General features: G+C 43.8%; 1 long non-coding RNA gene across 1 annotated transcript; it reads left to right on the top strand.

Moving 5' to 3' along the window:
- Positions 1–9,551: 9,551 nt before the first annotated feature.
- Positions 9,552–14,918, top strand: LOC115288636. The gene is made up of 3 exons (XR_003907132.1): positions 9,552–9,601; positions 12,204–12,332; positions 14,680–14,918. It is a non-coding gene; the product is annotated as an uncharacterized LOC115288636 (long non-coding RNA).
- The last annotated feature ends 1,566 nt before the right edge of the window (positions 14,919–16,484 follow it).

The following is a 16,484-nucleotide window of genomic DNA, read 5'->3' as shown; positions in this document are numbered from 1 at the left end:
TAATAATAACAATGGGGTGAATAAAAACAAGACTAGCTCACACTTTCTGAGTACTGACATGACTGAGAGAGGGCATGGGGTTTTCAGATTATTATCAAGGAAATGACATTGCTCTAGCAGGTGGGATTCCATGTCCCCTGCACCTGTTTACAGTTGATTTTGCAGCTTTAGGAGTCGCGTTTAGAGTCCTATTTTCAAATACTCTAAACCCTTTTACTCATAAAACTTACAAAACCTGGTCATAAGGGAAAGGTCATAGAAGGCTCAGCAGAGTCCGGACTTGGGGGTGGGGTGGGGGTGGTGCTGGGAGCTTGCCAGCAGATACAACAGTCACTGCCTGAGGGTGCTGTGTGCCAAGGCTGCTTGGCCAGGAGGGAGGGGTGCGGTGGAGGGCTTCTTAAATATTCTCCACATTTGCTCACTACTTGCACTGGTTTAACCTCCACAGGCGAATGAAATGGAAATTTCGAAGAAAATGGCCAAGGAATCAAATCCCCAATTCCTTGGGGCTTGAATCTAATTTGGATAATTGAGGTGGGGTGAGGGTAGGAGGACCGTGCTTAGAAAAATACCTAAGCAAATGGCCTCCTGTGCCTTCTCCACATGATTTTTTTTAATAGAAAGCTGATTTGTGAGTTTCTTTCAAGACCCTCGCTATTTCGGTCCTCCTCTGCCACCCCCAGACTAATGTTCTTCTTGAACTGTGAACCATCTGTGTGTGTCGGAGCTCCTGTGCCATCGTGAGATGGTGGCGCCAAACCAGACACCCTCTCCCCTCAAACAGAAGACACTTCATAGTTGAACAGCTCTGCAGGGTCACATGTTATTTTCCTCCCTGGTTGGTTCTCTTTGCTATAAAGAGGACATGAAGGCAACAGTTATTATGGATTACGGCTGCTCATGTGGCCGTTCTTAGTAGAATCAACCAACTCCCCGTCTTAGAATGAGTTTATCTCCCTGGAGAATCAGCCCGTGTTGGGGCAGCCATATGTGGGTTCTTGTTTTTTTTTTTTTTTTTTTTTGAATTATCAAGGCCCCCAGCCACTCATTCACATGTGTCTGATCCGAAAGCAGGCCTCTCTGGGTAGGTGGTGGCTACGGGGGGAGATATTTGCATTTCTGACCTGCTGCATGCCTTTGCTGAATGAAATTCGTATAATTACTACACACCATGACTTCCTCTGGAGTTGTATCCGTTCTGGTTGGCTTTTTTTCTTCCTCCACTTCATCAGCATCCAATTAATTAACGGTTGCCATAGAGACTGTTGCCATGACAGCATAAAATTCTCCCAAAGGGCTTCTCATTCATATTCTAATGAAATACAGGCACACAGCCGGGTGGCTGGAAAAAGTGGTAAGGACAATCCCAGAAGAATGGAAAGGAAATAGGAAAAGTCTGCTTTTGTCTTACAGTCCTGCCCTCTTTGGCTTTAGCCTCAGACTGCCTTACCTTAGGAATAGTATTTTTTTTTCTTTATACTTTTCCCTAATTTCTATTTTTTTCCCTAATTTCCCCTCCTTTTTAATGCCTGCCTGCTCCCAAGGCCAGGAGTAATATAAGTGTTATTGGGTAAAATGGGCTTTTCCTTTCTTAGGGCCATGTTCTTCATTTTTTTTTTTTTTCTGGTTCAAAAAGTGAGGGGCACATTGTTTTTCTTACGTCTTTAGTCTGACAGGTCTGCTGGTGGGATTTCTAATGGATTCTTCAGAGGTCAAGTAAAGGAAGTGGGGCTTTGTCACTTACACTTCCACCTCTCAAAACAAGCTATCTGTCACCTGCCCACACATAATTTCCCAGAAAGCAGTAGTTCTAACAAGATGTCTTCAATTAAATGCCCTTGCAAATCTGTCCTCTGATGACACACCTCTGTTTGATATCTAACTGTACTCATTCACCCTTTAAAAAAAATTTTTTTTAATGTTCCTTTATTCTTGAGAAAGGGAGAGAGAGAGCCCAGCGCGCAGGTATGAATGGGGGAGGGGCAGAGTGAGAGGGAGACACAGAATCCAAAGCAGGCTCCAGGCTGTCAAAACCCTATGCAATTACTTTCTATTCCTCTTCTAACTTATAGAAACAAAACAGGATTTTTAAAACAAGTTTCTGTTTTTAATTTCATAATTATCTATTTTATAAAATCTAAAGTAATGATATCCTTTTCTTACTAAATGACTCAATAAACTCTAAAACATGGTGGTATTAGTAGTCTATGTCTTCAAGGTCTATGCCCAAATAATCAAATCATTCTAGGAAAGACAAATAGCTTGCTTTCTTATCGCACAAGGGATTCATATTTAAAAATTTCCTGATTGGGATTATTCCTGGCAAAATAAATAAATAAAATGAATAAGTACGCAAAACAAACAAACAAACAAACAAACTTTATGCAGGGCTCGAACTCAAGAGCCGTGAGATTATGACCTGAGCTGAAGTTGGATGCTTAACCGACTGAGTCATGGGCGCCCCTCATTCACTCTTTTAGTTTCTTAGAAAGGTCTAAACATTCTCCAGGGTCCCATGACCTTCTTCCCTCACCCCCTCCTCCTAACAGGGGTGCCTCACGTGTTGGCCTGAGGTCCTCAGCACCTGTGCTGTAGTTCAGGTCTCTTCACCTTGCTGGCTTTCCTGCCTCCAGGCTCTGCCCCCTCCAAGGCTTCTTGCTACGCAGCTGTCTCTTTAGAACTTTAACATAATGTTCAGCTGTCTCCAGACTTTTGAAGGGCCACGCTGGCTATAGCAAGAGTCCTCAAACTTCAGTGTGCTTCAGGGTCACCTGTGAAATATGCAGATCCCTGGGCACCCCTTCCAGAGGTGGTGATCCAGTGTGAGTGTAGGGCACATAAGTCCAGGGTAGAGCTAAGGACCTGCTTTCCTAACAAACGTTCTAGGTTATTCCAGTGTAGACAATCCATGGACCCCATCTTGAGAAACATCAGCCTAAAGGTGAAGCCCAAATTCTTAGCATGGCATACAAAGTCCATGGCAATTCGATACCAGTCTGTCCCTACCTTTTTAACTTCTCTTCTAGCAATGATACTTCCTTAGTTCTTCCACCCCGTATACCTGGGGTTCTGACCATAACAAATTCTTCATTTTCTCCTCCTGTGTGCCAAAGCCTTTGCTCAAACTGCCTTTGTCTGATATGCCCTTGTTCTCAAAAGGGATCAGAATATGCCACCCTGAAATATGCCACTTTAGCATAAAGATTATTTTAAGCTGAAGGCAGTGAAGATACAGCAGATACAGAAGGAATTCTCTGCCCACCCCCTCTCTTCCAAAAGCAAAGCAGAAATTTTCCTTCGAGAAGATGTCCCCCCACCCCCACCCCATCCTCTCTCCCGTATCAGGAGGAGAATGACTTTTAATTACCAGAGAGGACTAGACTTGTATAACTGGTTATCAGATTTAGTAATATTTCATTAAGTTTAATTTTTAAGTCTAAGATTGTAGGAAGATTTAGTAAGGTTTGTTATGCAGACTCGAGTCTTACTTACAAATCTTGCTAAATGACCCTTATCTTCCATTATTTTCCCATATATTTACCTTCCCATAATTTACTGCTCTTAGAAGATCGACCCCCCTCTTTCTTGTCATTTCTCCACAATTTATTGTCTTTTGTTAAAATGGTAGATAAGCTCACAGGCCTAAACACTTCTTGGGGCCTCACTTCTTTTCTGTGAGCCTCCCCGCCCTGGCCATGTGCACAGGAAATATACCCCGTTCTTATTAGTAAGTCTTTTGTTAGTTTAATTCATAGGCCCCAGCTACTGAAAACAGACAGTGGAGGAAAGTTTTTCCTCTCCTACGCTCTCTGTGATCCTGGTCAAACTCCTCAGTTCAATGTCACCTCCTTCTCGAAGCTTCTTAATCTCTTCCAGATAGAATCACCTTTTCTTTGAGTCCCATAGCACTGTATTAGGCCTATGCTTGTATTTACCATATTTTAATTTTCTCTTTAAGAGTTGTATTCTTTGCTTCTTGAAGTTTCCTGTTGATAAAAGAAAATAAATAATTACTTGGCATCTACTAAGTACTATTTATGATGCCAGTTAACTATTCTTACCATAAGCTGGTTTTTAATCAGTACCAGCACCACCACCAACAGAGCAACCTGAATTGGATCTTCATTCCAGGCAGCGTGCCAATGGGTATACATACATGTTATCGCTTAATATTCACCTCAAGCTTACAAAACTACATTTAGGATTCTCTTGTTTTGGGGGTGCCTGGGTGGCTCGGTTGGTTGAGTGTCCGACTTCTGATTTCAGCTCAGGTCATGATCCCAGGGTTGTTGGATCTAGCCCTGTGCTGGGCTCTGTACTTGAGCAAGGAGCCTGCTTGGGATTCTGTCTCACCCCTCTCCCTCTTTTCCCCATCCTCTAAAATTAAAAAAAGGGGAGGTTCCCTTGTTTTATCAGTAAGGAAAGGCCAATGACTTATGCAAAGTTGATTGCTAATAAATGGCACAGTTGGGACTTATCCAAATGAATCTGACTCTGGCTTGCCTGGGTTATTGATTTTAAGGTGGAGAAACTTGGCTGAGCATATCCAGCTACAGAGCAGGAGAACTTTGGGATTCCAAAGCTTGGTAACAGATACTCTTCCTACGGTGAACCCCCAGCTTCTCCTGTAGTTCTTGATATGGCTTATTGAGTTCAAGTGGGCCTGATGGGTACTAACATGATTTTTATTTTAAGGCTCAGAGAAGTGACTTATCCAGGATAGTGTAGTTAGAAAGTGGCTGAGCAGAAACTAACACAGTTGTTCATATATGAAAGTGAAATTTCTGCCATGTCATAGCTGCCGTCTCAGTGCAGTGGGTGCTTGGGATAACTTGGGATGCTGATCACCACTTACAGTATTCTTTCAAGGGAAAAATAGATCCAGTTTTTTTTTTTTTTTTTTTTTTTTAAAAGACCATTATTCTGAACAGGTAGAACCTGGGCTGAGTGGGGGTCTGGGCAATAGACGTGCATCTCGTGGGGCCGCCATATTGTTGTGCCCATCATTGGCAGCATTTGAATCCAGATCCAAGCAGGCATCTGCAAGATAGTTATGGTCTTTGGAATTAGGAGATCTCAGTCAAATGTTTGCTACTTAGTCCAAAAAGGCCCATTTCAAAGAGGATTCGGCAGCAGCTGATGAAGGAAGGAGATATTTTCTCACCTAATTTCCACAAAGGGTTTCTACAACCTCACCTTCAAACCCCTTGCCAAACACAGTCTGCCTGCCGAGAAACTAAAACAGAATGCTATTAACCCCATATGTTCTGTTTAGAAGAGCATCTGGGTGACATCTGTCTACCAAGCATCTAAAGTCAGCAGAGTCTCACTTCATTGGTACCCAATCTTGTTTTTGCCCCATGCCCCATGGCAATGCTCCTACCCCATCCTGGATTAGCCATTTGCCTGTGGCTGGAGCTTTGGGTTTCTGGGGGAGGGCAGCCGTTGGCTCTTTTCCAGGGGAAAGACTGCATTGGGAGGCCACGGAGTGCTGAGGAGCAGGCCCTGTGCAGGTGATGGAGGTTTATTGATTTCTACCTTGCCCAGCTGTCTCACTCCGGTGCACCTGCGGCTGGCTGCCAGCGTGATAGCTCCTCTGCTCAGGCGCCAGGGAAGGATGTTGTGAACAATTCATCTCCTGGATGACTCATCAGGCCTCTGCTTCCTGATGCCTTCCCGCCTCCCCCCAACCCCTGCCCTACATGTTATTAGCAGGAATAGCAAGGCGTCCGATCTTGAAGAGGTGGAGGTCAGAGGGTGAAATTATTAACCTCCACGTCAACTCAAATTAATGCAGCAAGCCACCTGGATATTTAGTGACTGGAAATGAAATCAATTTGAGTTTTAAAATTTAATTTACATACAGCTGGTATGATAAATCAGTGACCCATTGCTAGGTAACTCACTTCTCTGTAGTTAGGGGAAGAATTTCTGTCCTCATTGTTCTGGGTATTTCGCAAATTCAGAAATTAATCTAGAGCTGTCAGCCTCCTAGGAAAGGGCATTGCTGGTGTAATGGCTTTGAAAAATTTAACTCAACTGCGGCTTGGATATGAGGAGGAAATGTAATTTCTATATTTTGTTTATAGCTGTTTTAGTTTAATTCATGACTCCCCCTTTCCCCACCCCACAGTGGAAAAAAATAACTAAATGTCTAATTTGGTTTGAGTGAATGTCTGATTTGAGCATTTAAACAGAGCCTTCAAGGAATGCTCAGTCTTTCTAGGAAAAACGCTTTGAATCTCAGATTGCCTCCATTCTCCTACTGCTGGTCTTCCGAAAATGGCATCTGGTGTTGGGAGGCATCCGGTGTGTGGGGGAAGGGCTGTGGCTTTTACGGCCTCAGCAGGAAGGGGAGGAGCTGGGGTCTTCACTTATGGGAATGAGGTGTCAGGTCGCTGACTCTTTCTACTGGTTCCTGCCTGCTTTGGGCACACTGCGTCTAGTGTGGCTGGTGTGGCCTGGGCCTGGTCAGGGGCTTGTACTCTGGCTGACCTCTGACCCCCAGCGGCTGCAGTCAGCAGATACGGGTCCCCGACAGGCCGCTGGCAATCATATCTATATCGGTGCCAGGCTGGAAGGGAGGTGGCTTGGAAACGTGAAATCTGAGGGCCTGCCTTGTTCCCTCCTTGTTTCGCGGCCCCGTGTTTGCCGCTTGACCCTGGCTTGGTGCAAGCTTCATGAGAGTTGTTCTCTTCCCAGAGGTCTATATGGGGCCGGAGGCCAGGCCTCCTTCTCTGTTAGGTTCACTTAGTGGAGGCCAGAGCTCAAGGAGGGGAAGGGGGGACACAGGTCTAAAAGCTTCATTCTCTCCCGCTATTATGTTCCAACAGCCTCCAGAGGGGAAAAGGGGTGGGTCTCTCCTTTCCTTTCCTATGACAGGCTCCTCCTTCTGACAACTTCCTTCGCCTTCTGACCCTCTGGGGGTGATGGGGGTAGTGGCGGTGGGGGCTTGGGGGGGCATACAGTCTAAGCGACAGTTGGATCTTTATGTTAGTGTCATCCAGGCTTGGTCCTTGATAATTTAAAGTGGGAGGAAGGTTGCAAAGGGGTTTCAGGGATAGAGGTAGAATTGGGAAAAGCTCCTTTTAAAGACAAAAGCCTGTCCCTAAAGCTAATACTTTGCTGATTAACCTGACTTCTGAATGCCATACGCTGACAGTTACATTTTGCCATTCTTTTTGTATTCCTTCTGTAAAAATTCTGCGTTTTTATGTAGATGGGAGTCTCTGGGTGCCTTTGGTAATTCTAGGGTGATGGCAACATATTCAGAAATCCAGAAGGAAAAGAACCCATGATTTTAAAGAGAATTTCACCTTCATTACAACAGTACTGTGTGAGGTTTTGTCACATGTTTTCATCTGACTATAGTTCACAGAATGGGAACCCTTTGTAAATGGCATTTAAGAACCATCCACAACTTGTACATGTTAGCGTGTGCATGCCTGCTTGTGTGTGTGTGTGTGTGTGTGTGTGTGTGTGTGTGTGTACGCGCGCGTGAGAGAGAGAGAGAGAGAGAGAGGGAGAAGACAGGTGGGCAGTGATGGACTGAGTAGTATGGGAAAGGACATCAAAAATAAAAACTCCAGGGTTAAACTTGCAGACAGAACACAAAAATTAAAATATTTAAGAGGCCACAAATAGTGAGCGAGATTAATACAGCCCCAGATTGACAGTGGAGTTCCGAGGGAACACGGGACAAAGAGGTAATCAGAGTTAGACATTTTTCACCAGAAAAACACTTCTTAGAAGAGGCCAGTTTGGGTTCAGACTTGAAGACAAGGTTCATTCTGCGTGTAGCCAACTCTGATTCTGTGGCAAGAGGGAGCCTGATCTAGGTTTTGAGCAGCAGTGGAATGTGATGACATGGGTTCTTCTGGCCACTGTAGGTGGAAAAAATTGGACCCCAGAGGAGCAGTGACACAGGCATGAAATGCTGTAGACATAGTGTAATGGGCTCAACAGTAGCCCCCAAAAGGGATATGTAGGTCTTAATCCCTGGATCCTGTGAATGTTTCCTTAACTGGCAAAATAAGACTTTATAGATGGGACTAAGTTAAGGATCATGAGATAGATTATCCTAGATCATCTGGGTGGACCCTAAATGCAGTCTAACTTGTTCCAGTAACCACAAGAAACTAATACATATGGTTTAGAGGGGAAATAGAAAAGAAAGTGAGGGCTTGTGAGATACTGGCCTTTTCCTCAGATACTTCCTCATGGAGGAACTGGGAAAGGGAGTAATAAAAATGACTGCAAAGCTGTGAGCCATGAAGCTGGGGTTTTCATGAGGGTGTATGTATGACACACATACATGTGATCTCATTTCATCATCCTGTGTGTTATGTAGTTTTGTCCTCTATTAAAAATTTTAAAATTATGTTTATATATTTACTTTTTTGAAAGATGGAAAGAGGACAAACCAGGGTGGTAGGGGGGAGCAGAGAGAGGGAGAGAGAATCCCAAGGAGGATCTATACTGTCAGTGCAGAGCCTGATGCAGGCTTGAACTCACGAACCATGAGATAGATTATGACCTGAGCCAAAACTAAGAATCAGATGCTTAACCGACTGAGCCTCCCAGGCGCCCCTGTTGTCAATTTTAAAAGGAAGCAAAGTTTTATTTACCTTTTAGCCTTTTAGTATGAAAAAACCCTCAGACGCCACCCTGCCCTTCCAACCTCCAGTCCCACATCACAGTTACTTTCTCAGGCTTTTGTTTGGTTTTTGGCATTTATCTTCACCTATTACTATTTTTTTGGTTTATTAGTTTTAGACAATATCTACTGTTTCTACATTGATATTTAGGGATTTCCTTCTCTCCTAACCTCTCCTTTGTCTGTGTCCCATCTGACAGGGACTTCTAGTCTTGTTGAGGTAACAGGACGCCATCTTGGAAGTTTGGATTAGGTCACCACAATGTAGTGGTAACTCTGAAAGGAAGTGACTGAAAACTGGACAGCTGATTCTAAAACCCATAAAAGGGCCAGAAAGTTGAGTGTGGGCATTTTGTGAAGAGTTTTCTTCTGGGAAAGTTGTGGTGTCTCCCTGCCAAGGATGCCCTCTCTCATTTCAGGTCTTTGAGGAGGTGTCCCTCAGGATTAAACTGAGGGCTGTGGGGGCCTGTAAGTGACATCCTGGGGACATCTAGAGGCTGGGCTCACTGCTTTGATGGGAGAGATTTGCTTTTGGCTGAGATGGGCCTGCCATTGCAGAGCCTGACAGGACAGAAGGCTACCGCTCATGGAGGGCACAATGGCAAACCAGGGGCTGGAGACAGGAATGGCTGCCTTCCTGGGTCATGGGAGTTGTGTTCTGGCCAGTGAACCAAGAAGGAGCCCTGGAGAGAGAAGAGGCACCATCTCTGGGCGCATGGGTGACTCAGTCAGTTGAGTGTCTGACTCTTGATTTCTGCTCAGGTCACGAACCCAGGGTTGTGGGACTGTGCCCCGTGTTGGGCTCTGTGGTGCTTAAGATTCTCTCTCTCTCTCTCTCTCTCTCTCTCTCTCTCTTTTTTCTCCCTCCCTCTGTTCAGCCCTCTCTAAAATAAAAAAAGAAAAGAAAAAAGGAGAAGAGGAATCATCTCAAAACCATTCCTTCAGGTATGAACCTTCTGGTATTCCTTCCGCCTTCCTCCCTCCCAGCTGCAAGGAGGAGGTGAGTGACAGAGGGAAACTGACCGCACCTCCCCAGCCCAGGTGGCAGAGGCCTGCTTCAGCTGGCCCTACCTGAGGAAGAGAGAATATTTACCTCTAAATTAGTTAGGGAGACTTGATTTTTACATAGGGGTGGACATTCTGATTATGAAATGGAGACTGTTCTTGACATAACGACTTTAGGACTGAAGGTGAGTAGGAAAATCCCGGGGCCAGCTGAGGTTTTCATCCAGGGTTAAGGGAAACTTTCCTCACTGAACTTTTTTAAGGTTTAAAACTTTAAAAAAATTATACTTTTTGAGATAATTGTAGATTCACAGGTAGTTGGAAAAATCATCCAGAAAAAAAAAAGACATTATGTAGAGAGATTCTTTGTACCTTTTACCCAGTTCCTCCCAAGGGTATAACATCTTGCAAAACTGTAGTATAGCATCATAGGCAGGATTGTGACATCGGCGCAGACCGTTTGCAACACCACAGAGATTCCTCCTGGTGCCCTTTTCTAAACGCCGATCTGCAGATAAAAAGTTCTTTCCTGTTACTGCTGAGTACATACTCATGGTGTGGATGTAATAGGTTTTTTTTTTAGAACCATTCACCTGTTGAAGGACTCCTGGGCTGTTGCCAGTGTTAGGGCTCTTACAAATAGTGTAGCAATAAGTATTGGTGTACGTTTTCATGTGAACCTGTCTGTGTTTCTCCTGGATAAGTGCCCAGGAGTGTAAGTGCTGGGTCATATGGCGGTTGCATGTTTAGTTTTTTAAGAAACTGCCAAACATTTTGCAGAGTGGCTGAGCATTTTACATTCCCATCAGCAATGTAGGAGTAATCCAGTTTCTCTGTGAATATATTTTAAAAATATTTTAAATGTTTATTTATTTTTCAGAGAGAGAGAAAGAGAGAGAGAGAGGGAGAGGCATCAGTGGGTGAGGGACAGAGAGAGAGGGAGACATCGAATCCAAATAAGGCTCCAGGCTCCAAGCTGTCAACACAGAACCCGATGTGGGGATCGAATCCAAGGACTGTGAGATCATGACCTGAGCTAGAGTCAGACCGCCCCTTAACTGACTGAGCCACCCAGGTGCCCCTCTGTGAATAGCTTTAAAGGGACAGTAGGAGATAAAGAGAAAATTGCATTTTGATGGCATCCTGTAGGAGAGGCCACCCTGGCCTTGGGAAACAGCAAATTTGACATGGCCAGTCGTTTCAAGGCTGCAGGGTCTGCAGGACGGAGAGCAGCTCTGACGGGGCTCTGGTGCTGTGCTATGGGAGCTGGTCTGAGAAATGCCCCCAGACCTGACAAGCAGCCCCCTTAGAGGGAGGGCTTTGAGATAGCCCTGTTCTCTCTCAGGGATCTTTCACATCCATTGGGGTTTGGGCTACTTTTCTATTGTGGAAACAAGAGTCTTTTTTGTCTGAGCCTAGTAGTTACTAGTAAAAGCTGCAGTCACACAGCAGGCTGGAAGTGGAGATTCAGAGAAACTTCTGCGTTCCCGCTCTCTGAGTGGAGCCAGACGGAGCAGTCAGGTTAGTTTGGAGAGGGAAGAGAGGGGCTTGGATCAAAGCCAGGAAGGAGGACATTTCCCAGGGAAAGCCCCACGCAAGCAGGTGTAACCCTTGAATCACTGGGGTGGTGGGGATGCCTTCCAGCCCAGCTCGGCTGATCTCTCGTAAAGCTCAGCTATGAGTCTGCAAAGCTTATATGCATAGGCTGGGGGCCAAGTGCTTCTGTCCAATCCCAGCTCGATCCCTTGCGAGCTGTGGAATCTTCCTTGAGGTTATTCTAACCCCTTCAAGACTCGGGAATCTCATCTATGAAAGGGGATATAATGGTACCTCCCAGGTTTTTTTATGAGGATTCAGGGGACAACATCTGTAAAGTCCTTAGAACAGTGGTTTCAAACTTGGTGGCACATGAGATTTGCCTGGACATCTTTAAAGAATATTGGTGCCTCAGTCCCATTTCCAGAGATTGAGGTCATTACAACGGGCCTATAGTGTGGATTATAATAAAGTCGTCAGGAGATGTACTGAGTTGAACTGTGTCCCCTCCCAAAGTCACGCCCTTCCTGGAACCTCAGGGTGTGATCTTACTTGTAAATAGTGTCACTGCAGATGTAAATTAGTTGAGATGAGGCTATACTGGCTGAGGGTGAGCCTGTAATCCAATATGACTGACTTCCTTATAAGAAGAAAAGAGACACAGAGACAGACATGCACAGAGACAAGACAATGTGAAGAGACACAAGGGGTCCCTCTTATGCAACCCCATTCTCTGAAGAAGGGCTGTCGTAGCACATCAAGGGGAAGTAGTAGATTGGACTACTGGGGATGGCGGGGGGGGGGGGGACACAGCACATTGTGTCTGCCCTGCACGGCACGTTCATGAAGGTCTGAGAGAGCATGAGCTCTGTGTCGCTTTGGGTTATATAAGCTGGGGAAGCACTGCATTTCTCAGTCCCTCCTTTGAGGGGTCAAGGTGCACATCAGCAATTCCAAGGCTCTGGGAAGTCCTGTCGTAACTTTTTTTTTACTTCCCTATTCCCAGAATTTTCCAAACCTATTTGATCACATGAGGCCTCAGCTAAGGTTTATATCACAGGGACTATCCCAGCGGAACTGGTGCTCTTGAACCTCACTTGGGAAATTCAGGTTGAGTCACCACCATCATAAGCAGGTATGTACTTGTCTAGAGGGAAAACCTAGAGGAAAATGATGCCCTCATTTTGTCACCAGGCAAGGCTCAGCAAAGTGTAGGGGGTGGAACATAAAGACGTTACAGTTTGGGGCACCTGGGTGGCTCTGTGGGTTATGTGTCTGACTTTAGCTCAAGTCATGATCTCATGGTTTATGAGTTTGAGCCCCATGTCGGGGTCTGTGCTGACAGCTCAGGGCCTAGAACCTCCTTCGAATTCTGTGTTTCATTCTTTCTCTGCCCCTCCCCAACTTGTGTTCTGTCTCTCAAAAATAAATAAATGTATAAAAAAATTAAAAAAAAGATGCTTATCATTCAAGAGCACAGGGGCCATGTCCCACACAGAGGCTGGTTGTGTGCATGGTGCCTGCACTCTAGAATAAGGATCAGTTTCCTTGCTGTGAAAGGGGCTCCTGGTTAGGCTGTCAGCCAGGATGCCAGCACCCAGTCAACTGTCAGCCTTGAAAAGCATGGACAAGTGCAAGCTGGGATGGTGAAGCATGGTTTTCAAAGAGCAGCATTGTTTGGTCTTCAGGAGGTTGAGGGAGGACTTAGCTATTGGAGAGTAGCTAGTAGTAGTAGTAGTAGTAGGCTACTTCCATTCAGTCCTAAAGGTGTGGTGATATGAGTGGTCCTTCCTCCTCATGGTGAACAGAATGAGAGAAAATGGAGCAGAGAGTTCCTGTGAGATGTAAGGAAGACTTTCTCAATAATTGTCACAACCCTGAGGTGGTCCCATGCTCTAAATCCTGTGTCCTTTCCATTGTGGAATGCTGATGAGGTGACTCTCAGCTTACAGACTCCGATGTATAAGGAATGCAACTGTCTTTCTTTATAGCTCAAATCTTTCGTATCCCCATTGTGGTAGAATGGCTGAAATTCAGTTTTAGTCCATTTGAGAGTTGTTCTTACCCTTGGGGTTATACTCAGTTTCAGTTCTAGGACACCATGTAATGGGTAGAACAGGGCTGTGGTCCTTGGTGTCTTTTGGCTGTTGTAGGTGTCCTGTAGGGTATCTTCCTGTCTGGTTCTTCATCATCTGTTCATGATGATCATCCCTCTAGCCATTGTCACTTTAGCTTTGGTGCCTCTACTTGTGTGCCAGGTGAGGACATGGGGTCTCTGACAGGCTTTCTCTTCTCTTGTTAGTCTAGATAACGTACATAGTCATTTTCTCTCTGGTATCTTGCAGCCTCCCTAAGATTCACCAAGAGGCACAGTATAAGGTATTGTTCTCCTTTCCCTCCAGGGCATCAGCTTTTGGAAACTCAAACCAGGGAGGTGAGCTTCCTTCCTCGTGTTCTACTCTGTTATATCCTCTCCCTGAAACAGAAGAGCCAGGGGAAGAGGGGTCAGGAGAAAAACCCCATAAGACTCTGGCAACTACTGGACTGCTGGTGGGAATGAACCCATCACTGAATACTTGAGTGACAGTATTCTTCCAGAGCTCTCTGCCATTGCAATGGGCTCTGGAAGAAAGATGTCAAGTTTCCTTTTTCCCTGAGGCTCAACAGTGTATAAGTGTTGGAGTGGGGCCTGTTGACCTCTAGTTTTTAGTATTAAAAGACTTCCCAAGCTAGGATAACCAACTGTTCTGGTTTGACTAGGACTGAGTGGTTTCCCAGGATGTGGGACTTTCATTAGTAAAATTGGTATAGTCTGAGGCAAACTGGATCTATGGGTCATCACACAAGACACTTTGGTTGTTTTCCTCCAGGACTGAGATTCTGCCTTCTGTGTTTCTCCAGTCTGTCATGTCTTCTCTCTGCTGTCCCTTAAATGTGGTAAGGACCATCAATCATGCATCGAGTGCTTGTTAAGAATCAGGCACTTTGTGTCCTGGATTAGTCTGACATCCCTCTTCTGATGTTCATAGGATTCACCTTGTAGGGCAAATGTCATGGTTCTGGAGCTTGTCCACTGTGAGCCTTGAAGACCTTCCCTTTATCATTGCTCATTATCACCTGCTTGCTATCAGCATCTCATCTGTTTTTATTTAAATAATTATTAATTTTTGCATCTGCTCATACTCATGCCAAGGGATGGCCTCCCAATTAACCACTGACTATGGGAAGGAGACAGATTTCTCTACCAGTGGATTAGTTCTCAGTATTGAGAGGCAGCAGGGAGCTCATGAAGTGTGTGTGTGTGTGTGTGTGTGTGTGTGTGTGTGTGTGTGCGCGCACACGCCCGCTCACATGTGCACGTGTGTAAGCACTTGGATGTGTGAGTGAGTAGGTGTGGTAAAGAGAGAAAGGAAGGTGGGAATTCAGTAGAGAAGACCATCTGTTCCTTGTAGCCAATTTTAACTCTTATCCCCTTCCTCCAGCCTTTGCATGCTTTCCGGATTGCCATTGTCTGAAGACCGACTTTCAATATAAGAGATTTCTGACTTACTGAGGTGTCAAAAACAACTCCTGAGTCCTGTTCCCATTCTTCTTGAAGATACCTACCCAATAACTGGGACAATAGATGTCCTACAGTTGAAGGAAATCTGGATCTTGTTACATTTTCATACTAATTTCCTATGCTTCTTTTCTTGCTTTGTAGCTTTGAAAAAAATCAGTTAAGCTCTCTGATCATTAGTTGTTTTGTAGTAATAAAATGATAATAAAGGCACAGATATCCAGACATATTGACATAGTTTCAAAGTATTCTTTTGATGATGCTGATTATAGAATCTATATCAAAGCATTCCTCTGCTCAAGACCTAAAACAGGAACTAAGAAAGCCCCATAGCCTATAGAATAAAATTTAAACTACTTAGTATGTCAGTCTGTGCCCTATAAAATCTGAACTCTGAAAGCCTGGCCTGCTTATCATCCATTTCCTCAGTTGGCCCTCTAACATATATTAATTTGACGTTGTTACATTTTTTAAAGTTTATTTATTTTGGGAGAGAGACATAGACAGCATGAGCAGGAGAGGGACAGACAGAAAGGAAGAAAGAGAGAAACCCAAGCAGGCTCTGTGCTGTTAGTACAGAGTCTGATGTGGGGCTGGAACTCACAAGCTGTGAAATCATAACCTGAAGTGAAACTAAGAGTCAGATACTTAACTGACTGAGCCACCTAGTCACCCCTGACTTTAGTTACCTTTAAGGAGTATCTGTCTTATTTTTAAATTTTTTAAAAAATTTCTTGACAGATGGACTGCTTATCATTAAAAAGTTCCCCAACACCCAGCAGCTGTTTTGTACCTAGTAAGTACTCAATAAATGTTAAATTAAATTCAAAGTCTTTTAGAGATATAGAAATATTTTAAAAAGTACAAATAGCTTATGGATTTAAAAAATTTATCTGGAACATATTCCCAATCTTAGGAGGAAATTCAATATTTCACCAGTAAGAATTATGTTAGCTATGGGTTTTTCTTAGATGCCTTTTATCAGAGTAAAACAATTTCTTCTATTCCTGGTTTGCTTAGAATTTTTATTAGGAATGAATGTTAGATCTTGTCAAATGCTTTTTCTGAACCAATTGAGATGATAATATGATTTTTTCCTTTATTCTGTTAATGTGGTGAATTAAATAGATTGATTTTCAATTGTTGAACCAGTCCTGCGTTTCTGGGATAAATTGTGCTTTGTCAATCGCTATTATCCTTTTTATATATCTCCTAAATGGTATTGGTCTGTAATGTTCTCTTTCTGTAATGTTCCTTTCTAGTTTTGGGATCGGACTTATGCAGGCTTCATAAAATGAATGGGGAAGGCTAGTTTCAGATTTATAAAAAAGTTGCAAAGCTACAACAGAGAATACCCATACACTCTGCCCAGTTTCTTCTATTGTTAACAATTTACATTACTATAATACATTTGTCATAACTAATGAATCAATATAGGTATACAATTACTATTAATGAATGCCCACTCATTCATCAGATTTTCCTTGTTTTTAGTTAATGCCTGTTTTCTGCTTCAGGATCCCATCCAGAACTATATAACATTTAGTTATCATGTCTTGTAAGGTTCTTCTAGGCTGTGACAGTTTCTCAGATGCTCCTTTTTATATTGTTTTCATTTTATTGATTTCAGCTCTTAATTTGTTATTTCTCTTCCTTTTAGTTATATATATATATATATGTGATATATATATATATAATTTTGTCCTTTTAGCTTCTTAAGGTGGAAAC

The sequence above is a fragment of the Suricata suricatta genome, chromosome 1 (genome assembly GCF_006229205.1).
Source record: "Suricata suricatta isolate VVHF042 chromosome 1, meerkat_22Aug2017_6uvM2_HiC, whole genome shotgun sequence".
Classification (NCBI taxonomy): Eukaryota; Metazoa; Chordata; class Mammalia; order Carnivora; family Herpestidae; genus Suricata; species Suricata suricatta.
This window is presented reverse-complemented; position numbering and strand designations above follow the sequence as displayed.